Below are 25219 nucleotides of genomic sequence, written 5' to 3'. Positions count from 1 at the left end.
TCTCTGCCTACTTGTGATCTCTTTCTGTCAAATAAATAAATAAAATCTTTTAAAAAAAAATTGAAGAGTCTTTTTAAAGTCTCCCCTAATATACTTCATATACCTCTTGACACCTGCTTTCTTTTTTCAAGTAACCAACTAAATTATCTCAAGGGTGAAAACAAGTCACTTTCTTGTGTGCCCTGTTCTTATCTGTTGGGTGGCACTGGTTACATGCTGCAGGGATTTGCCAATTCCATTCCATTCGTCTGGAGCTCCCTTCCCACTTCCCTTCCCTTGGATAAAGGCGACACATCCTTAAAGTCTTAAGTTCCCTGATGTCCTCATATATTAGGTCTTGGTTTTAAGTGTTCCCCATAGCATCCTGTGCGTTCCTTTCTTATCACTTCTGTGATTATAGTTCTATAGTTCTTATTGATGACATGTAGAAGTCTAGCTACCTCCAAGTACTGTAAATTCATGAATGGTGGCGTTGTCCCTCTTGTTCCATGCAAAGCACTCTGCACAGAATCTAGCCACGGAAATTTAGTACCCTGGCTTTGAGGCTGAACAGCGGCGTCAGAATTCCTCTGTTTAAATACTAACTTTGCCATTTGCTAGCTGTGTGTCTTTGGGCAAGGCAGTTAGCTTTTCTGGCATTGGTTTTCTTACATATAAAATGGAGATGGTTAACAATCATCTTATGGGATCGTTATGAAGGTTGGAAGAGATGCGTTTATAAAACAAAACATTGGCAGCCATGTTCCTAGGTCCTGGGGATATGGTGATAAATGAGTCGGAAGAGGTTTTTGCTATCATATGTTTATATCCCAAGGGGCGAGTCAACAGAGGGAAAAAATGAGACAAATATTCAAGTTAAGGAGTGGTAAGTGAAATCAAAAGTAGAAGGCAAAGAAGAGGAGGAAGAAGAGAAAAAGTTAGCAATGTCAAGAGCCCGAGTGGGTTTAGATTGGTGGTTAACATACGTTGAATATTTGGGGATGTCCTTTCTGCAGATCTGGTATTTAAGCTGAGATTTGAATGGCAAAAAGGAACTAGTTATATGAAAAACTGAGGGAAGAACATTCTAGTCAGAGGGTTCAGTAAGCCTCTGCCATAGAAATGAGATTTGGGTACCTGGGGACAGCAAGAAAGCTGGTGTAGATGGAGTACAATAAGCCACAGGGAAATTATCATCAGTTTTGCCCTGTAAACACTACAGTGGGCAAGAGAGGGGAGGCACTTAAAATCCTGACCGGCCCATAGCAGGCACTCAGCAAATGGGAGCTGCTAGTGTTGTCATGGTCATGTTTTTAGTTATTTGGAACAACAAACAATGTCTGAATGAATAAATGAACGTTTGAATGGAAATGAATATGATTGCTTTCAGGGAGGATGAAAAAACTGGGTCACAGGATCATTAAGGAACTTAACAAAGCCCACGAACACTTTGCCTACTGCAAACAGGTCGAGCTTGGGGATAGAAAGGTAAACCTGATTTTGCTTTGAGGAACCAGCAGTGAACCATCACATGAAGTCAGAAGAGCCACCTGCTTTGAAGGAAGTACAGCTAAAATGGTGTATTTGTTGAGTGGATGCAGGATGTATTGTTAGTCATTGAAGTTCACTGTTCACTGGAAGTTTGTTGGGATAGCCTAACTTTAACAGTCTTCATCTCTTCTCTGTTGGGTAACATACCCCGCTTTTCTTCGGAGTTACCCTCTTTCTGTACTCAGAGTACTTGTGATGTTAGTGGGACAGTGTCTTGCTGGGGTGTGGCCATTTCACACATTTGCATGTCTTACGGACAAGGTCAAAGACTATATGATACAAACTTATCTTTTATCATAAGCCAATTCTGGACCTTTAGATGCAACATTTGAGGGAAATATTCTTTTCCACTGGATATTGTTAAAGTTTTGTGTCCCCTTACAGCCCGCTATTCCTGGTCACGCTGCTTGGAGGAATGAAGAAATAGATAAGACGGAGAGTGGTGGGCAGCAAAGCAAAGTCTATTGAGCAAGAGTACAAAGCTCCCAGAGAGGGAGGGGGCCCGAATGGGTTGCCCCCAGAGTTTATAAGTTTAGGAGTTTTTATGAGCTCTTTTTGCAGAACTTTCTTAAGCAATCAGGGTGTGCTGATTCGTGCCCATGAGGGCTCTGGTCACGTATCTGTCTACTTATTAGGTCAATGTCCACAAGCTGATAGTCTATTTTTTTTTTTCTTGCTGACATCCAGGAGCTTAGGTCTTAACTGCTCCCCTGGCCCATGATTTGACAAATGCTTTTGTGATGGATTGTCTTATTTTAGGACTTTCTAAAGAGGTCATTTCTGCAAAGTCTACAAAGCAGAATGTCAGCGCGGTCGTGTCTAAGCTGCAAACCAGGAGGATGTCAGTGCCTTTTTATTTTAGCTTCCTGGCTCCATATTTCCTTGTTGGGGACCCTGGTCCTGACTACCTAACCGCCCAACTAACTCCTAACAATATGATATAATTGTGAAATTGGCAACGACTCTGTGGCCTCAAAAGGAGCTTCAGCTTAAAAATGGAGGCAGGAATGAAGTCAAGGCTTAAACACGGAAGTACCACCGAACACATTGGTGAGCGCCTACGTACCACCTTGCCTAAATGCTCCTAAACACTCATGTATTATCGATACAATAAATTCTACTTAAGCTCTTCTGTCACTTACAACAGAACAAGTCTCTGTTGGAAGAGAGGTTTTAAAAGATGGGTAATATTTAGACATTGAAACGAAGATTAGGGAAAGTGTGAAAAATACCTAAATCATGCTAAATGCTGAACAAATGTAGAATGGCTTTTTATATAACCTGTCAGATGTGGCTTTCCATATATGGGCTTTGGGAGTTGATTATTAGTTTTTCTTAACAGAAAAGGTATGGGGGGGCCTTCTACAAGTTAACTCTTGTATCCTTTCCCTTAAGTGCTTTTCCTTAATAGCCTCTCTGCTTACCCTAGTCGCTTAAAAACTTCAAGAGATCATGTCAACGCAAAACTTGCATCCAACTGAAACAGGCAGGGTAGGCTTTATTCAAGCTGATTGCCTTAGGTGGGAGAGGACAGAGCTGGGTTTGAAATAAACTCTGCTCAAACAAAACAGAAGGGTTTTGAAAACTACCATGGTGGGGGGTGGTTGTTTTAGGCCACCAGCATTTGTTAATTGACCTTACCAGAGGAGAAGTAAACATGATTGTATCTTCATGTATCTTTTAAGCTAGGAGGGAGGGTGGCATCACATTTGGACCTCTCCCCCACGATGGACACTCCCCAGATGCAGGCAAATTCCCTCAATGTTTACATTTCAAAGGCTCCTAGGTCCTTGTGAAAAACAATCCCAAGCAGCGACATACAAAAGATCTGTCTCTTGAAGGAACAAAGAAAGATTTAGAATTACAGGTCTTCTAAAGAAAATGCTTCAGGAAAAGGGAAGTCAGCAAGAAAACTCCTGTTTGATTGAGTTGAGGGAAATGTTCAAGCAGTCTTGGTCCACCAAAATGAGATGCCCTGAACATTTCCCCTGAGCAGTATCTTTGTGTGCTCAGCTAAAGCAGCTGCATAAATGAATTTAGCATCTTTTTGGATTTGCTCACGTTAAAGCTATTGGAACTGGTTCCATTTCCCTCGGAACATAAATTGAGCCCCATCCTGGATGCAGCTCTCTTGCAGGATTAGACTGGTTACAGAGACATTTTGTCCTCCCTGGACAGAAATTTCCATACCATCCCTACCTGTGAAGTTGAGAAAGTAACTATTTTGCATAGCAATTGCAAGGACAAGAAAAAAATAAATAAAAACATGCGCACCCACACATATGTGTATAAAACAGCTGACAGTAACTGACACCTAGTAGATACTCATTATTTAAAGAGTTACATTTTGAATTAAAGAGTATAAAGAACTGTGTGATTATTGAAGCAGAGGTTATATACGGAGGTCCCTGGGCTGAATTTTGCTTTGCTTATTGTACGGATGCATGTTTTTTAGTTTTATAGATTTAGATTAGTTGATAATATTTTTAAATTAGAGGATTCCACAATCTAAATTGAACTATTTCCTTTTTGATGGATGTTTAGATTGTCTCCACATTTTTGTTAATGTAAACAGTGCTTGAACATGACTTCCTTTAGAGACCATTGAGTGTCTCCCGGGTAGATTCTGTGATGTCAAACTGCTAGACGACAGGGAACAGGCATTTAACATTTTAAGGGATATGACCAAATTGTCCTCCAAAGCACTTAAACTGATCTACAGTCCCACCAGCTCATGTAATGGTTCCTAGTTCCTTGTAACTCCTTTTAGGTTTTATACTGTTTTTTCCCAATTTAATATATTAAAATTTTATTTCGTTGCTTTGTTTTATACTTTCTTGAGGACTTGTGAGGCTCACCTCTTTACCTAAACTTTTTGGTGGTTTGTGTCTCCTTTTCTGTGAATTCTCTGAATCTGTTCTTCTTCAACCTTTCTGTGGAAAACTCCAGATTTTTGAAATGTTCTTCTCTTGTGAAATATTCCCCATCTTCCCACCTACGTCCTCTCCAACATGGTCCTAGTTAATGACTTACATCATTGTTTTAGTCAGTTTCTTCCCTAGATCCGTAGGGGCCTATTTAGCCAGAGCGGCCCCACCTCAATTGAACAGCCATTTTGTTGTTTATGCAGTAAAACTTAAATTGATCCTGCCCCGCCCCCCCCAAAGGGAACTTATTTAAAAGCAAGTCCAGGAAACCAGTCCCAGGTAAGAAAGCCCAAATACAAGGGTGGGTCAGATCAGGTGGAGATAACAGCCGGAATGCAGGGATGAGTCGGGTCAGGTGGAGACATACAATCAGTAAAGCGTGTATACTGTCTCCCTAGCTAGCAAGGAGTGTGGGCCCCGCCTTTTGGGCACCAATTCTCACCAAGGTGATAGGCTAGTTCAAATGTCTGCTATAGGGTAACTTGTAATTCAATTGGTCACTTATGTGTGACCTAGCATGACTGTGCATATTTCTCTATGTGTTACAATCTCATTGGCCACCTGTGTGTGGCCAGGCCCAAACACATGGCCTTTGCTCTATAAAAGTTAGTCTGTGAGGCAGGGAGGGGTCGTGCTCTCTGTAAGAGGCATGGCTCTGGCTGGATGGTTTGATTCTCAATGCTTGGTGCGAAATAAAAGCTTTGCTTGACCTTCGCTTTGTATCAATCTCGCTCCTTTAATCACGGACCCATTATTGGGGGACCCAACATTGGGGACCCAACAGATCCACACGGTGGAATCTGTTTCATCCTTAACACATTTATCAGATGACTTTCATAAATGTCAGTGACACCTGCCAGCACAAGAATGCCAAAAAGAATGAACTTCCTGGATTTGAGGGACTAGGTTAATAAAATAGAAGAGGTGGGGGATATGTGGGAAAGAAGCATTGCTGTCCTCTCCATTTTGAGGAGAATAAATCTGAGGTATAGTAAATGTTTGTTCAGTGACTGAGTACAGGGCAGCTTTGGATAATGGATTATTACAAATATAATCAGTCCACATTCTTGTATGCCTCTAATCAAATTTGCCCTTAATGACAATGAGCTGATTGCGGGGCCTGCTTGCTCTCATTATGTTAATCCTCTAGGAGAATGTGTATTTGATGGAGCACTTCAAAGTGTTTTTTGTAAGCTTTTTCCTTGGTCACCCTTAATGCCTTGGCTGATGAAATGAGGGAGAGGGGCTTTGCTTGCCTGCTTTTAGTTTGTTAGTTTGTTTGGTTTTCCACCTTCGTTCCCAAGCCAAGCCAGTTATTTTCCTTTCCCCATTTTGCACTTTCCAATTCAAAGAGAAGAGAGGGAAAAAATAGAATATCGAGTTGTCAGCAAACACTCTGTCTTAAATAATTGAATAACAAGCACTATTATCCCAAAATACCTCCAAAAAAAGATGTGCAGCAGATAAAGAGGAGAACAAAAATCTCTACCTTCTACAGGGCAAACTAGGTGACAGGCTGAAACTTCACATTCACGACAACATGCAAAGCACAATATCCACATCCATGCTTTATATATGCTTATTTAACACCGATGGCAGGTGCAAAATAGACCATCGTTTCTGAGATGCTTCATGTCTGCGTTCAACTAATAGGCCTGGAGAATACATGCGAGCATAGCACGACTCTGTCTTCCATCCCAGGATTTAATCTTTTCCATTGCTTATTCAATTGGAAACTAAGTCAATTTACAAAGTGAAGGGAAAGAAATAGCCCATCCTTGAGTGGATAGCTCTGGTTTAAGTGAGAATTGTTTACCCTGGGTTATCGAAATGCTCTGTTCCGCCCTATTTTAAATAACTTTCTGCGACGTCTCCTGGGACAGCATGCCAGTTTCAAGACTTGCCTATTAGGAAAACCTTGCTGATATTCAGCCTAAGTCAACAATTTCTCTTTTTCTCTAATTGTTCCTTCTCTCTCTCTCTCTCTCTCTCTCTCTCGGGCTCCTCGATGACCCGCAGTGAGTGTAAACCAGCGAGGCTCCTGCTACCTTTCACTTTCTACCACCTCCCGTCTGTTGATTTCCATCTGAAGATTCACCTCTTCTTCCCATGAAACTGTCCTTTCCTCGTGAGACGTCTCATAACATATACTCTCTTATTAATGTCTTTAGAACTACAGAATGGTAGCGTTGGAAAGCCTTAGAAAGACTTACGGATCTCCCCTTTTCAATTTGTAAATGAGACGGATGTAGTCCAGGTATGCCGCATGATTGACCAGCCACGTGAGTAGCTGGTGAGAGGAGAGCAAGAGCTGAAGCCTGAAACCCTGGTGTAGAACCAAAAAAATGCCCACAGGCTTCAGGCACCTGGTATAAATAAGTGAAGTGAGTTGGGCGTATGACCATAGTTGGAGGGTTGGCTGGTGAAGCAGGGATGGCCTGGAGAGCTATGCCCCGTGCGAAGGAGGCAGCTGTTAGTCAAAAATCACTTTTGTCAAGTATTCTGAGCCTGCAGGAAAAAGCTGGATTCAGGATTGTTGTGTGAAACACCCTGACTTTAAAAATATTTTCAATTAAGAGCACATTTGAAAAAATATGTTCAATTAAGATCACATTTGACCTTGAACAACATGGATTTGAACTGAGTGGGTCCACTTACATGCAGATGTTTTTCAGTAAATACACATACAGTATTGTGAATGTATTTTCTCTTTCTTATGATTTTTTTTTCTTTTTTAAAGATATTATATATTTATTTGTCAGAGAGAGAGAGCACACAAGCAGGCCGAGCAGCAGGCAGAGGCAGAGAGAGAAGCAGGCTCCCTGCAGAGCATGGAGCCCAATGCGGCACTCAATCCAGGACCCTGGGATCATGACCTGAGCCGAAGGCAGCGGCTTAACCAATAGAGCCACCCAGGCATCCCTAATTTTCTTAATAATGTTTTCTCCATATACTTTATCATAAGAATACCATATGTAATATGTACACAAAACATATGTTAATCAACTATTTATGTTATCCGTAAGTCTCCCAGTCACCAGTAGGCCAGTAGTAGCTATGTTTTGGGGGAGTAAAAAGTTACATGCAGATTTTCGTCTGTGCAGAGGGTTGGTGCCCCTAGCTCTTGCCGTCGTTCATGATCAAACGTACTTTAAAATACTCTGCAGATAAAGTAAGATGATTGAATCCAGCCTGCAGAGCAGTAGTTTACAAATAATACTACAGAATTTCATAGGATTTCTACATTTGTAGAATGATATTAAGAAATAGAAGTATCCTGATACTTACAAAATCCACCTATTTGAGTTTATGGCTGTGGAAATTAAAAACAAAAGGAAAAATATAATAGCTTAAATTATTGGTCTTCCAATCCCATGTTATGGCCACGTAATGACAAAGTAGACTTCCCTCCCACCTCACTTTAGCCTTGGTTCATGTTCTGCTTTGGCTGATTACTGGTCAGGCAGACATGACACTGTCGGAACTGGAAAGAGCTTGTATGATTGAGCCTGGTCTTTTGCATTGCAACTGTTGGCAATGGGTAAGATGTGCCTTAGCTAACCCTGGCTCAGGGAGGATGAGTGACCTCTGGAACAGACCTAGACTCACACAGTAGCTTAGAGCCAAACCCAGGTGAAGTCAGCCAAGATCAGCCAAACCCCAGCCAACTGCTCAGACGTGTTCTTAAGGAAGAAAGAAATACTTCTTTTAATCTATTACAAGTCTATGGTTTTGTATCACACAGTAATAGCTAAGTCATAGATTCTCAGTAACTCATTACACAGTTGAAGATACACAGTAATTAGATGGCAGAATCAGAATTAGGTCAGGGCTCCAGAATGTGGATCCAGTGTATTTTCTACTCTGATCTCTGATCTTTCTACTCTTAAACTCTCTGATCTCTCTGTCACTTCCTCCGTATTTCCTACAGTCTATTTGTCACACTAAAGCTGGCAAAATGGGGCTGATCTTTGAGTCGTCTTTGCATAATTTTCTTGCAGGAATGATTTCAGTCTTTGTATACACCTACCAGAGCTTTGAATGGAGTTTTGAGATTTCCAGAGAGATAAATGAAAATAATCTAGCTTGAATGCTGCTAGACAATTAAGTTTTGCACAACCAGAATTTGAATTTACATGAAATTAAACCAATCTCTGTGCAAGATGGAGTAGTTCAGAATTACCACTAATTTAATTGAGGTTGCTTAAATGGCTTGTAATCGGTATGATTTTTGCCAATTGCTTGCATCTTCAGCAAGGTAATCAGAACCCACTCAGCAATTTCTACCTCCAAATCAATTAAACTGTAAAACATATTCCTTTTATTTTAAGAAAGTTTTGTGGTTTGGATTTTACTTTATTTACAATTAAGTCTTTATTGCATTCTAATTTACTTGCCTAGAAACATTCATGTAGTTTTTTTTTTTTTTTTTCCCCTTCAACTCTTCATTCATTTTTCCCAGTAACAGATTCTGTGAAGATTATGCCCTCTTTTGGGCTACCAAAAATAATACCAGCCTCTTAAGGTTGTGACCAGGTATAAATTGTTAGACATACATATACTCACAACAGCAGTAGGCATATTGTGAAAGCTCACTATTAGCAACATTTTTTTCTTGCTGTTGTTATAATCTGCTGTTAGGCTTACCTTTCTGGTTCCACCTACCTGTCTTGAAAGTAGCATTGAGGAGAGCCTGGGTGGCTCAGCCGGTTAACTGTCTGCCTTTGGCTCTGGTGGTGAATCCAGATTCTTGGGATCAAGCCCCACGTGGGCTCCCTACTTAGTGGGGCAGCTGCATCTTTCTCTGCCATTCCCCTTCTTGTGCTCTCTCTATTTGTCTCTCTCTCTCTGTCAAATAAATTTTAAAAATTAAAAAAAAAAGTAGCTTTGCTAAGATTTAATAAAGATGAGCTTGGGGTACATGGCTGTGGAATAAATTTCCTACTATCACCCCTCATTGATGCCAAAAAACACATGGACATTAGAAGCTCCTTGACTATGATTCTAAGTGACATCCGTGGCCCCGGAAATGTAAGTGATGACATTTACCTATCAGAGGTGATATGAGTGACGAGAAAGGTCCATGAGAATTAGAAGTTTCTCTTTTGAAGAATTTGAGAAATAAAATATTCCCCTGAGAGAGCTTAATATTGTTCAGGACAGTGCTTCTCAGACTTGGATGTGCACACAAACTCTCTGATGATCTTGTCAAAGTGCAGGTTCTGAGTCATTTTTTTGCAATGGGGCTTGAGAGTCTTCATTTCTAACAAGTTCTGATGATGCCAGTGCTGATGGTCTGTGGACCACGTTTTGAGGAGGTAGTTCTCAAACCCTAACATGCATAAAAATCACCAGGGGCACTCATCAAATGCAAATTTCGTGGACTCTTCCCCAGGGACTTTTACACAGTGGATCTAGGAATTTCCATATCGAACAAGTCCCTGAGCTCAAGAGAACACATTCTGAGAAATGGTCTCAAGGCCTTGAATCTGTGGAGGGGCAGGTGCCTCCAGGATTGTCACCTTCTAAGTCCTGAAGTTGATCTTCAGAAGAATGCTTTTACAGATGGCTAATCTGTTGTACTAAATTAACAAAAAGAGGGAGAGAGAGAGAGAGAGGAATTGTGGTTTCATGTGTAAGCAGTTTTAGAACACTAAGCCAGTAGTGTGAAAATCTCTCTTTACTGCAGGCCTTTCAGCCTCTCGCATGTGATCATGTATATAAAGACATTCCCCACTTGTTATTTCTGAGATGCCAAACATCATTTCCCAGAAGAGTGTTTTTAGAAACACGACTTGGGAAGTGCCACCCTTAACTGGTTTGGCTCTGCTGCTCCTTCCTGAAGAGAGAATAAAATGAGCAGTGGCTGTTCAAATGCTGGGCTCCAAATCTGGGAAGATTGCTGGCCCGTATAGTTGCTGCTCCAATGAAACGATTTTCTTTTGGGACAGTGGACTCTCACGGACAGGATTCTCCGGAACACTCAGTTTTCTCAGAAATGTTGTTGAGGACGTTTGTGTCGTACATTAATGTTTAAATTAATAATCTAGAAGGTGTTTTCCTAGGTGGGGCCCTGTGTATTCCTCTTAGTGTCAAATAGGCATATCAAATCAGATAATGTCAACAGGAGGGGACAGAGACTTTGTGAATGTACAGGGTTCCGTGTGGGTAAGCAACTTTTTAAATGATTTCTAAATCAGAATGTATAAAAATTCAGTGGATTTATTTATATACCCATCTAGCAGCACCCACACACTTATTCCACCTTCTGCTTGTTAACAAGGTGATGTCTCCATGTTTCTTTCTAAAGCTAGTCCCTTCACTATGTACTAGACTCCAGCCCTGTCACCTCCTCGAGGGCAGAGTTCCAGAAATTGTCCTCTCTCATTCCTACATCATTGTTTTCATTGGCTCCTAAACACATTGTTAATTCTGTTACCTTGAAAAATAAAAACTTATTTGCTGTTTCCCTGTATTTTAAAATATTCCTAAAAAGTCACCTATACTACCTCTGTCTCTAATGTCTTTCCTCAGTTGTTTCCTAAGCTCACTCTAACTGTGCATTTCCTCACTGTGCAACTGAAGCTACTTTTGCCAAGATCACCACTGGTCTACACCTTGCTAATGACAGTGGACAGTGATATTCTCATCTTATTTATCAGGAGCATTGGATATATTTGATTGCTCTCCACTTCTTGACATAGTGTTCAGAACATCACATTCTGGATTTACCTCCTATTCCATTGGTGACTTACTTGCAGTTCCTTGGAGAATTTTTCTCCTTTTTCTAATCATTTTAATGTTGAGTGTCCAGAATCTAACTTTCTTTTCTTCCTTCTCTCTTCGTTTCCTTTTTCTCAGCTTCCCTTCTCTTTCCTTTCATTCCTTTCCTCCTCTTTTGTATATATGCTCTCTCTTGGTGATTCGTATCCTGTCTTACAACTTCCAGTATTTTTGGTATATTGCCATTGTCAAAATTATATCTCTGTCCCAGACCTTTCTCTTCAACTTCTCATGCTTGTATCTAATTGCTCATCATCTACACATGGTCACATAATTCAATCTATCGAACCAAATGCATCCCAAACCTAACACCCCACCATACCCTTCAAATCCACTCCACCCACAGTCTGCCACATCTTAATTGTCTCCAAAATGCTTGATGAATCTTGACTCCTTTTCTGCCTCTCATACCCAACATCCACTCCCCCAGAAAATCCTAATGGCTCTAACTTAAAAATATCCACAAAATGGCTACTTCTCCACACTCTCATTCTCTCTCACTGACACTATTTCTTTAGGCTCCTAACTGGTCTCCTTGCTTCTCTCCTTGTCTCTTACAGTCTATATTCAACACAGCAGCTACAGTTATACTGTTCTGGAAGTCAACTTGTGTAGCTCCTGTGTTTAAAATTTTCCAATAGCTTCTGATTTTACAGAGTAAAATGAAATGGCCTGAAAGACTCTATGTGGTCTCATTCCCACATCATTCTTTTCTGAACTGATCTTATAATGCTGGCACTTTGGACTTCTTGGTATCCTTCAAACATGCTGCACACATATCTGTCTTAAAGTTGCTACACCAGCTCTTTCCTCAGTCTGGAACATCCTTGTCCTAGTTATCCACAAAACTAACTTCCTCGTGTTTTATGTCTTTACTAAAAGATTACTTTATTATTAAGAACACAATTTAATAATAATAATAATAATAATAATAATAATATTACAATAAACACTGTATTTATTGTTGCAAAGCATTTACCATCTGCGGGACTCTTGGTCAGCCTTAGCATTATATTCTTTTCCTTATTTCTATTCCATTCATCACCTTATGCTGTACAATCTAATTCTTATTCATTGTTATATATTTTTTTAAGATTTTATTTATTTATTTATTTATTTGACAGAGAGAGAGAGAGCGAGTGAGCACAAATAGGCAGAGAGGCAGGCAGAGAGAGAGGGGGGGAAGCAGACTCCCGGCTGAGCAGGGAGCCCGATGTGGGGCTCAATTCCAGGACCCCGGGATCATGATCTGAACCGAAGGCAGACGCTTAACCATCTCAGCCACCCATGTGCCCCTTATTCATTGTTTTAAATCAGCATTATTGAGTTATAATTTACATACAAAAAAATAACCATTTTAGTGTACATGTTAATGAGTTGAGACAAATGTATAGGTGCATTCATATATATATATACCATCTCTGTCAGATTTAAAACTCTTCTATGTTTTCCTCCCAAAGTTCTCTTTGCCTTTTCCCAATTTCATCTCACATCTCCCACCAGAGTCAATGTTTGATCTGTTTGATAGAGTTGATTTTGTTTTTTATCTAGTTTAATATAAATGGAATAGCACAATATGTGGTTTTTTCTGTCTAGCTTCTTTCATTCACCATGATGTTTATGAGAAGTATTCATGTTTTGTATATCAGTCGTTTATTCATTTATGCTATTTAGTAATATTCCATTGTGTGAATTTTTAATAATTTATTTATACATTCATTTGTTGTCCACCATTTGGAGTGTTGTCAGGTCAAAGCTATTATGAATAAAACTGCTATGAAGATTTTTGTACAAGACTTTCTGTAGAGGTACATTTGCATTTCTCTTGTGTAAATGCCAAGTATTGGAATGCTGGTTCATAATATAAGAATGTATTTATTTTTTTAAGAAACTGCAAAGTTGTTTCAAAAGAGATTAGACCATTTTACATTACTACCGGCAATATATAAGAGTTCCAGTTGCTCTATATTTTCACCTTTACTTGATATTAGCATTTATTATCACTATCATTTTGTTGCTCTAATGGTATGCAGGGATATCTCTTTGTGGTTTTAATTTGCATTCTCCTTCTAACTAATGATGTTGAACATCTTTTCATGTGCTTAGTGTGTATTCATTTATCTTCTCGTATGGGGTGTCCACGTCTTCTGTCCATTTTTTAAATTAGGTTGTTTGTCTTTGAGCTGTAAGAGCTATTTATAAATCTTGGGTGCAAGCCCTCTGCCAGACAGATACATTTGTCATTATTTTCTCCTAGAAATGAGTTGGAAGGCAGCTGAATGGCTCAGTCTGTTAAGTGTTTGCCTTCAACTTAGGTGATGATTCTAGGGTCCTGGGATTGAGCCCTGCCTTGGAGGGGGGGTTCCCTGCTCAGTGGGGAGTCTGCTTCTCTCTCTCCCTCTGCCCTCTGGCTCATGCTCTCTCCCTCTCTCTCTCTATCTCAAATAAATAAATAAAATCTTAAAAAAAAATAAACATTGGGAAGAGTAATGCCGTCTGGGATAGAATTGAGGAAACATAAGTTGACTATCTTAAACTAAAGACCTATGATCTTGAAGCCTTTCCTTGAGTGTTGAGTTTTAAAAACCAATATTTTACTTCCCTGTCAGAAAGCCTTGTTCATTTGTTTGCTCATTTTGGCCACTTTGATTCTTCTGCTCAGCAAGGCAATATGTAATTATGCCAGTGCAAGTCTGCTGGTGATGCCTTCAAGCCAGTCCACCCTAATATCCCCTTACAAAGCCTCTTCATTAAAAAGTAAGTTATCTCAGAGATGATGGCATCTCCTCAGGGTGTAGAATATCCATCTTCTTTTAACTTTTGCAAAATTGCAGAGTAAGGAAGAAATCTTCAGGACAGTGAATCCATTTCATAAAATGGCTCCCACAGTACCTTCCCTTAAGAGGCTCTAGGCAATATCAGCATTCCATGGAGGCTCCAGGTCACTGGCAGTATCCCCAGTAGGATAAGAGTCTCTGCCAAATGAATGTGGAAATAGACAATAGCCAAACCATACTGAGTTTGTCTCCATACTAGAGTAACATACCAGATTTGCTTTCTAAGTTGAATTTCTTCAGTTGGATTGAGTTGTCAGAGTGGAAAAGGAAGGAAAAGATACAATTCAAAAGTTAAAGAAAAGAGAGTAACTGCTAATTATAGCATTGAACGAAAACAATAGTAAATGCAGAGAACATGCCAGCTCTGTATCACTATATTCAAAACTAAAGACAGTGCCAAATAGTTAGTAGATACATATATAATGTTTGTTGAATGTCATCAAGCTAAATTTTGACTAGGCACCAGTCACTGTAGGATCTTTACAGACACTATTCCATTTAGTTCTTACTCCCCTGAACAAAGCATGCATTAGTCAATGTTAACTTTAGTTTTACAAATAAGAAAATTGAAGTTCATAAGGTCAAATTACCTGCCCCAGTTCACACAGCTGTAGAGTCGAAATCAAAACCCAGACTCTCTAACGTGTAACCACCGTGCAAAATTACCCAAAAAGTGAAAGGGTAACATTAATGTTTTTATTTACTGTACTTAACAGGAATTCTACACACTTATAAGTGCATATACACACAGGGTGCCTGGGTGGTTCAGTTGGTTAATAAACAGCTGCCTTTGGCTCAGGTTATGATTCCAGGGTCCTGGGATCAAGCCCCACATCAGGTTCCGTGCTCAGCAGGGAGCCTGCTTCTCTCTCTCCCTCTGCCTGCCTCTCTGCCTACTTGTGATCTCTCTCTATCTCTCTGTCAAAATAAATAAATAAAAATCTTTTTTAAAAAAGTGCATATACACATAACACGGCACTATTAAGTTTTGTACATAAAACCTGTAAAGTACCTAACTTTCTGAGTTTCTTTGTATACAGTCCAACTTAACAAGTAGTAAGAGCATATTTTTAATCATGAGTCAGTCAAAAACGTTTATTAAGTACCTATTTTACTCTTTGCTTTTGGAGTAGCTATTAGAAGGAATGTATATACATAGATATATATACACATACAGGGAGACAAGGTCTGCTACACCCAGAATGACATTTTCATATTACATGCTTAGGGTCTGGCTTCTTTCTTGGCGCATTGTAGTGCCCAATAACTTATAGCTACCACAGTTTTATTGTTTTCTTAATGATTTTATTGCTTATTACTAATGCATTGTTATAACTCAGTACCATTACATGTGTATATATGCGTGAACTTGTTTGGGGGGCACAAAATAGCTAAAAATCTCTGATTTCCTGTACCTTACATTATAGTTGGGGAAGAAGATAATATACAGAATGAATTAGTAGGTCAGATGGCATTTTTACATGAATAAAATAAAAGGAGTGGGAATATATAAGAAGTAATGAAGAGGAGGGTTCCATTTTAGTCCAAGGTCAGAGAAGACCTTACTAAGAAAGTGATGTTTCAAGATTTAAAAGAGATGAGAAAAGAAATGGTATGCATTCATAGAAAGCAACATCCCAGACAGAAGAATTCAGACTTCAAAAAAGAGGTCCCTCTGGTGATAAATGCTTGGAATTGTCAGCATATAAACAGTATGTAAAACCAAAGGATGGAATGAGGTTGAATAAGAAATGAGTGAGATGGAGAAGTCCAAGGACAACCATGGGGGCTTTCCAATGTTGAAAGGGCCCGAGAACAGAGCAGCAGGGGTGGCCAGTGAGAGAGGTGGAAAATTAGGTGATAATGGTGGCCTGGAATCCACAGAACAAAGTGGTTTGGGGAGGAAGAGATGATGGAATGCAGTTACTGTCTCCAATCTCCCCTTTCCAACCCATTCTCCGTAATGTAGTGAGAATGGTCTTCTTAAGTGAAAGTCTTATTGTATTACATTCTTTCTTAAAATACTCTGTGAACCCACATTGCCTATAAAATAAGGTTTCGTCTGCCTAACCTGTCTTATAAAGAGCTTCAGAAACCCAATTAATTACTTCTCCAATTTCGTCTCTTACTACATCTCTCTTTAATTTGTTCATTCAGCAAACTTTCTAAGTACCTCTTACATTCTAAGCACTCTTCTGGATACTAGGCAGAGAATAATATGGAAGGCAGACAGGATCTCTACCCACATGGAATGGACATTTTATAGGGTATGGGATGAATAGATAGTAAGTAAATAAATGAGTAAATGAGGTAGATAGTTCCCTGCTCTCTCCCCAACAACAGTGGAGCTTGAGAAGTTGACCAAAGTGCTCAGTTGGTATTTGTTGAATGAATGACTGAATAAAGGTGATTTCAGATGGCAATTGGTACTATAAAGGAATTTGGTAGGGAAACTCATTGGCGACTGAGAGCAGGCTACTCAGTATGATCATAGAAGACATAAGACCTCTTATTTTAATCTCTAGCCATATGGAACTTCTTTCAGTTTGTTGAGGATACCCATGTTCTGTTCAGTCCCTGGGGTTTTGAAGATCCTATTCTTTTTGTCAAGGAATGCTCTTTCCCTCCTTGTTCTCATAGCTGGTCTTTGCCTAGCTAATTCTGACCTTTTCTAGTTGAGCATTAAGCTTATAACTCCTCTAAAAAGGCTTTCTGTATCCATCAACTCTTTAAACTAGGTTAGGTGCTTCTTGTAATTGCTTGAAGCATTCCGTCCTTAGCTTGATGGTAGCTCTTACCTTGCTGTATTTTCACTGATAACCATGCATAAGAGGAAATCGTAGAGAGGGAAGGAAACTGCTATGATTAATTACGGATGTGGTGCTTTTCTATGGTTTGACAGCAGAAGAAGTCAATGCAGGCTGGTTTCTGCACTGGTTGTGCAGTCTTATTCCTTTCATGGTACTTTGTGTATTAGAGGATTTTTTTCCCCCTTAACTGCCAATCACAGGCAACTAATTTATCTATTGGCTTCTTCTGTTTGTTTACTTGTTCATAGCTGGCTTTATTCCAAATGATCTCTGACATAGAACAAGCATCAATGCCCATCAGTACCTATCAAAGCAGAACTGTAACATTAGTACGCCTAGGATTTACATTTTGATTTTAGAGAAGGAAAATCCTTAATCGTTTGTCTTTCCAAGTGGTTTTAAACTTGTATAGGACCATGAGACCTTTTTGTTTGTTTTGTTTTGTTTTGTTTTGTTTTGTTTTAAATCTGATGAATTCTTCTCCCTAAAAGAAAAAAAATGCATATTTCTCTCTTTCCACACAAAATTTTATATGCAAGTTTTAGGGATTTACTGACCCCAGAAGCTGTTTATGTTTAAGATCCCCTGATAGATCTCAACCTTTAAGCTTGAAAGGCAAGGAAACTTGGTTTTGCAAATTAGGGTCATTAAAGAAGGAACAGACTTTTGAACTGAAAGGTCATGCTGTCATTCTGGTTTGGGAAAGGAGATGGACATCCCAGCTCTACCTGGATGGTAGAACCCATGAGTAATGTATGTGTTAACGGAGCCTATCCTCACGTCCTCTAGTGGGAGGAAAGATAAAATTGGTTCTCTTCAGAAGAAGACAAGGGGTCTCATCCACCCAACTGCTGAAAGACAGGCGAGGTGATGCAGGCTGTAACCGGAAGTGCAGCTTCCAGGACCCTCTGGGAGTTCAGCCAGTAAAGACAAGTTGATTTGACTGCTGACCCACTTGCAGTATCAAACCACCCAGATTCATTCAGGCAGCTCATGAGGTAATGAAGTGTGAGTTTAAAATAGCCTGAAATACATGAGAACCTGACACTACATTTACTAATGGAGATGATTTATGGTGTCACATTTAGCAATGTTTTGGTCCTGACAGCACCGTTTGTATTCATCTTAGCATAAGAAGATCAGAGAGCAGGTATGTAACCAGAACCTCAAGTATTCTGAATGTTTGCATTTGTCTGTGGTTGAGACTTTTGAAGTGGCTTGCCTCTGAGAAGCAGGAGGAGGAGAAATGTGCTTTTTATTAAGATTTTTGGCAAATAATTGCATTATAGGAGCACAGTCTTTTAGGGTCAGCACTTTGTATCCAATTACCAGTGAACATAACGGATGGTTCCTCTGACTTGTCATTTCTGCTCTGCAGGCACTTAAGATAATCCTCTGTAACTTTTCCGGTTAAAGTGAATTTATTGCTAGCAAAAATATTCCTGGAATTGGATGCTGTCTATGAAGGAGGAACACGGTGAACATGCCCACTGGAAATTGGCTTTTCCCAAACTATTTATGAAGGAGCGCTCTCCATAGCAGGAGAGGCCCTTAAACAAACAAACAATCAAACAAACATGCTTCATCAGCATAATTTTTATCTTTTTGCCCGATCAGTGACAAAAATGACTGGATTGGATTTGAGGCTTGTAATTGCCAGATGTGTTTCTGCTACTGTCTTAATGGATTCCCCATGGAGAGTCATTTAAACCTCTTTGGGCTTTCTTGCTTCAGTTCAAATGCCCATTCTGTCCCTTACTGGGGCAGACAAGTCAGTCTGAGCCTCAGTTAGATTGTCTGTAAGAAGGAAATGCCATCTCTCTCGAAATGCTATGAGAGCTTAAATGAATCATGTGGTAAAGTGCTCAGAACTGAGCTCAGCACGAAGCAGGGACTCAGCTGATTACTGTTATTACTATTATCTCAAAGAAATGAATATATAGAGAAGTAGATGAATTGACCAAAGAAGAGATAAATTGAAATGTTACTTGATTTTTATGATTGAAGTCCTGAAAACTTGGTGTTGGAACACATTCCATGTCAAAATAGGATTTTTTCTTTGACTTGATTTTTTTAATGAAGGAATATTCCCATGAAAGACTGTTGGGCTTAAACTTCAATATTTCATTTATGATAAATTTTTCTCCTTTCTTGTTTTCTGTTGTAAACATATAATGTGAATTGTTTGCTCTAATTAAATTAAGCTGGAGGAGCTAAGCAGCAAGGATCACAACTTTAGCCCTGGAGCAGAAAGAGTTCTAACTAATGTGGTAATAAGAAAAATGCCCCCCCCCCCCCACCGCCCACTGTGGCTACAGGTATCCTGTCCTAGTTTCCAGAATCTGGGAATATGCAAAGTTTCATGGCAGAGAGAAATTAAGAATGCATAGGGAGTTAAGATTGCTAATCAACTGGTAAGGAATTTTTCCTGAATTATCTCAGTTGGTCCAGTGTAATCACTAGGGTCCTTGAAAGTAGGGAAAGGAAGTGGGTGTGGAGATTCATGGAATATGTGAAAGACTGGACTCACCTCTGCAGGCTTTGACGATACAACAGGCTTTGACGATGCAAGAAGGGAGCCGCAGACCAAGAAACGCAGAATAGCTCCAAAATCTGGGAAAGGACAAGAAACCGATTTTGCCCAGAAAATCCTTTCCTCCAGAAAGGAATACAGCTTTGAGGACACCTTGATTTAAGTCTAGCAAGACCTCTATTAGATTTCTGAACCCTCAGAATTGTAAGAAAATAGACTAGTGTTGTGTAAGTCACCATTTGCGGGCATTGGTTAAATCAGTAAAAGAAGACGGTTAAAATTCACAGCAGTAATTATGTCTGATTTATAAATAACAGAGTGGTCTATGACTTATATGTGTAAGTCTTCAAACATGATTTCACATATTTTTGAATACGGGGAGATCTTTGGTCATTGACCTCATTGACCGCATTGCATAGAGCAGTGGTCCAGAGCCGTGAGGATGTTCTTAGAGTAACTAAGGCAACAAATGAAGGTGGCTTGACTTTGAGTTCTGTAGTCTGAATGTTGCCATCACCCTAAAATTCATGTCGACATCTTTTTTTTTTCTTTCTAAAGATTTTATTTATTCATTTGCCAGAAAGAGAGAGAGAGAGAGAGAGAAAGAGTACAAGCAGGGGACTGGCAGCAGAGTGAGAGGGAGGAGCAGGCTCAATCCCAGGAACCCGTGATCATGACCTGAACTGAAGGCAACCGCTTAATGAGCTGAGCCACCCAGAGGTCCCTTCATGTAGGCTCCTTAACACCCAGTGTGATGGTGTTAGAAGGTGGGGCCCTTGGGAGGTACATGGGTCATGAGGGGAGGCCGCCCATCAACGGGATTGGTGCTATTACAAAAAAGATGCCGTCAGCTCCCTCACCCCTTCCACCACATCCAGATACGCTGAGGAGTGAGCAGCCCTCAACCATGCCGGCGCTCGCATCTCAGACTTCTAACTCCTAGAACTCTAAGGAATAACTGTCTGTTGGGTCTGAGCTTCCCAGTCTGTTGTATTTTGTTCTAGGAGCTTAAATGGATTAAGACACTAGACCAGTGGAAGTAATAAGAATGGCTCAGATTCTAGATATATTTTGAAGTTGAAGCTATCACTTTTGGTGAGCAGATGAAATGTGGGCCTGAGACAAAGGAAGATCAAAAGTGACTGCAATATTTTGGACCAGACCTTCAACTGAGTTATTGTGGGTGGAGCAGCTTTCCCAAGTAGAGAGAAGTAGAAATTAATGTAATTTATTTCATTTTCATTTTTATTTCTATGAATTTCATTTTACTTCTGTTAGCCAGTAAGAAGCTACGAAGGTTTTATTTTATTCTTATTTTTTATGACAGTAGAGTTGAGATGAATTTTTATATTAGATTCAGGTGTACAAACATAGTGATTTGACAATTACATACATTATAAAATGCTCACCGCAGTAAGTGTAGTTACCATCTGTCACCATATGGTTATTACAATATCGTTGGCTATATTCCCTAGCTTGTAATTTTAAAACTGTGACCTATTTATTGTACAGCTGGAGGTTTATACCTCCTAATCCCCTTTACCAATTTTGTAATCTCTCAACCCCCTTCCTGTCTGCATTTATGAGTCTGTTTCTTTTTTTGTTGGTTGGTTGGTTGGTTGGTTGGATGGTTACTTGCTTTTGATTTTTAGGTTCCATATATATGTAAGTGAAATCATCTGGTGTTTTGGTTTGTTTGACTTATTACCCTTAGCATAATACCCCTGGGTCCATCATGTTGTCACAAATGGCAAGATCTCATTCCTTTTATGGCTCATTAATATTCCATTGTGTATAAATACCACATGTTCATTATCCATTTATCTGTTGATAGACACTTGCATTGCTTCCATAATTTGGCTGCTGTAAATAATGCTACAGTAAACATAGGGATACCTTTGTCTTCTCAAGTTAGACTTTTCATTTTCCTGAAGTAAATACCATTGGGATATTATCTGTCACTTTTATCTTTAAATTTTTTTTAAAGATTTTATTTATTTATTTGACAGACAGAGATCACAAGTAGGCAGAGAGACAAGCAGAGAGAGAGGGGGAAGCAGGCTCCCCGCTGAGCAGAGAGCCCGATGCGGGGCTCGATCCCAGGACCCTGAGATCATGACCTGAACTGAAGGCAGAGGCTTAATCCACTGAGCCACCCAGGTGCCCCTATCTTTAATTTTTTTGAGGAAAGTCTATATTGTTTTCCATAGTGGCCGTACCAGTTTACACTCCCACCAATGGTGCCTGAGGGTTCCCTTTTTTCCACATCCTCACCAACATTTGTTAGTTCTAATATTTTTGGTACTAGCCATTCTGACTGGTGTAGGGTGACATCTCATTATAGTTTAGATTTAAATTTCCCTGATGATTAGTGATGTTGAACCTCTTTTCATGTGTCTGTTGACCATTATGTGTCTTCTTTGGAAAAATGTCTATCCAGGTCCTCTGCTCATTTTTAACTGGATTATTGGGGGATTTTTTGGCATTTTGTGAATTCTTTATTTGTTTTGGATATTAACCACTTATATATATCACGTGCACATATCTTCTCACATTCAGCAGGTTGCCTTCCCATTTTGTGATGGTTTCCTTTGCTCTGCAGAAGCTTTTTAGTTTGATGTAATCCCAGTTGTTTATTTTTGCTTTTGTTTACCTTGCCTGGAGAGACATATCCATAAGTATGTTGCTAAGGGGAATATCCAGTGGAGTATTATCTGTATTTTTCTTTAGGAGTTTTATGATTTCTAGTCTCAAATTTGGGTCTTCAATCCATTTTGAGTTTATTTTTCCATATAAGTAAAAAAATGGTCCACTTTTACCCTTTTGCATGTAGCTGTCCATTTTCCCAGTGCTATATTTTAAAATGACTGTTCTCTCCCCATTGTATACTCCTACCTCTGTTGTCATAAACAACTTATTTAATCAAGAGGAAGATGGTAATTATACCACATTTGCTCAACGAGTTCGTATTGATTACCTCCTGGAGTGATTCTTACTGCCTAGCTCTGTTCCAAGTGCTTGAGAATATAATAGTACATAAATCCCACCCTCCGGATGCTTTCATTCTAGTAGAAGAGGCAACAAATTAAGATAGGTCATGGTCTTAGTCTATTTAGGTTGCTGAAACAGAATACCATCAACTAGAATGGCTCATGAACAATAGAACTGTATTTCTCACAATTCTGGAGGAGGGGTAGTCCAAAATCAAAGCACTGGTTGACTCATTGTCTGGAGTATAATCAAGCATGGCTTTATTTCTGGGATCTCAATTCTGTTCTTTTGATCTATGTGTCTTTGTTAGTGCTACTACTATATTGTTTAGAGGACTATAGTTTTTTATTACAGTTTAAAATCTGGAATTGTTATACCTCCATATTTGTTCTCCAATTGTCCATTAAACCAGTGGGTCTTTTGGTCTGGTTTGATTTGGTTTGGTTTTTGTTTTTAGTTTTGGGTTTTTGTTTTTTTTTTAAAATTCCACCCCAGGTTGAATCTGGGGCCCTCAGTGCTACCCCTCCCAACTACAATTTGTAACATTGGAGTGGGGTTTCCATCATTCCTGTGTCTCCATTTCTCCTGCCATTCTCTGTCTAGTTCTATCCTTCACTGTGCAAACAAAGGTATAGGTTTTGTGTGTCCATGGAAGGAGGTGAGTTTAGATCTTTTTTCACTCCTGTCTTGGGTCTCTCCTCTGGAAATATAATTTTAGAATTATTGGGCTTGAAATATCTAATAAGACCATAATAGAGAGTCAAGTGGCAGTTGGTTATGCATGTCTGGAGTTCTAAGTCTGAAACAGTATGGACTTGGGAGTGTATAACATGTTGTTAATGTTTTAAGTCCTAAGACTAGATCACCTAAGGAATAGGTAATGCAAAAAGATTCCAGAATTGATTCCTGAGTCATGACAACTTTAAAGGTCTGGGAAATAAGGAGAAATAGTCAAGAAGACTCAGAAATTTTGCTGAAAGAGATAAAAGAAGAAGCAGGAAGGTCTGTGATCCCTGAATCCAAGTGAAGACAGTGGTGATTCTTTTTCTTACACACTGCTTATAAGTCAAGTGATAGGAGTCCTACCTGTAGACTCAGGTATGATTCTTCGATAACAGTGTTTCTCTACCAAACCACTACTGACATTTTGGACTAGGTAACTTTTTTTAAATAATTTTTTATTTTTTTATTAACATATAATGTATTATTAGTCCCAGGAGGATGAGGTAACTTTTTGTTGTGGGGGTTTATCCTGTGCACTGTAGAATGTTTAGCAGCATCGCAGGTAACTATGCACTAGATGTCAGTAGCACACCCCAGGCTGTGACAACCAAGAACGTCTGCAGACATTGCTTGTTTACTTTTCCAGACCAAGTTTGTCCCAGTTGAGAACCACTGTCATACATCATACATTCTAACTTACATTATTCTCATTTATTATCCCTTGCCAAGTTGGAAGCCTCGCAGGCTACAGAGGAAAATCTTGGGGTTAAGGCAGAGCTGATCCTCTATCAGAAACACCGCAAATAATCAACAGAAAGCCAGCAGCCTTCACTCTAGACAGAAGGGCAGACCATCCATTTCATGGCTGAATAGCCTTTCAATGATAGCTTGATTAGCATCATTTTCTACCAGGGCATCTCGGAAGCACTTCTCACAGTCACTAACACGACCAACCTTCAGGGTAAAATGGAAATCCTCTGGCTTGATTTTGTCATGCAATTGTCTAGACTCCGAAGTGCCTAATTAACTTTGTTTCCTTGGCATTTCTGTGCCTGGAGGACCAGAAACAGAAGCACCTTTGCACCCTAAAGAAGAAATTTCTAGTAGGTAATTAGAGTTACTACTATCATATGAGTGACCACCAAGGTAGAAAAAAACTGAGGACACAGAAGCTCTTCAGGATTGTGGTCAACCCATTTCTGAAAAGGATAACCTCTAAAATGGAAAGATAAGCAGATATATAATAAGGAGGGAGGCACCACATAGCTGTACATCAAAGAAAAGTTCCGACATGCATAGGATAAAATGAATACTTGAGGAGGAGGAGGATAATAATTGTACATTTCCTCAACGAGTTCATACTGAGTACCTCCTGGAGTGGTTGTTACTGCCTAGCTCTGTTCCAAGCATTTGAGAATATAGTAGTGCATAAAATAGAAAAATAAATCCCGCCCTCAAGATGCTTTCATTCTAGTAGAAGAGGCAACAAATAAGATAGGTCATGGTCTTAGTCTGTTTGGTTGCTGGAACAGAATACCATCAACTAGATGGCTCTGGAACAAGAGAACTGTGTATCTCACAGTTCTGGAGGAGGCGTAGCCCCAAATCAAAGCACTGGTAGATTCATTGTCTGGTGAGTCTGCTACCTGCTTTATAAATGGGTGTGTTCTTACTGTGTCTTCTCGTGGCAAAAGGAGTGAGGGATCTCTGTGTGATCTATTTTATGAGGGCGCTAATCCCGTTCACGTGGGCTCCACCCTCCCGACCTCCGTGCCTCCCCCAAGCCCCACCGATAAACACCATCACATTTGGCATGAGGTTTCAACATATTAACGTGGAGGCGACACAAATATTCAGACCAGAACGGTTATAGATTGATAATGCTAAAGAAAAAAAAAAAATCAGTCAGCTTGGGAAAATATCAAATATTGAAGGAGTTGATATTTTAGTGAGGATTATCAAAAGGGTTAGGGGATAGCATTTGAGGCAGAGGGAATAGCGAGTCACCACATGAGCATGCCTAGGATGGTGGAGGAAGTATAGGAAAAGCAGAGTTGTTGAAGAGAAAAATGGACAAAAGTCAAT

At 39.6% G+C, this 25219-nt stretch overlaps 1 pseudogene; it reads right to left on the bottom strand.

The window, feature by feature from the left end:
* LOC116859174 overlaps window positions 1-20329 on the bottom strand; it is a 67953-nt pseudogene extending 47624 nt beyond the window's left edge.
* Between the last annotated feature and the right edge of the window lie 4890 nt (window positions 20330-25219).

This window comes from Lontra canadensis, unplaced genomic scaffold (assembly GCF_010015895.1).
Source record: "Lontra canadensis isolate GAN:19392208 unplaced genomic scaffold, GSC_riverotter_1.0 scaffold149, whole genome shotgun sequence".
NCBI classification, from domain to species: Eukaryota; Metazoa; Chordata; class Mammalia; order Carnivora; family Mustelidae; genus Lontra; species Lontra canadensis.
This window is presented reverse-complemented; position numbering and strand designations above follow the sequence as displayed.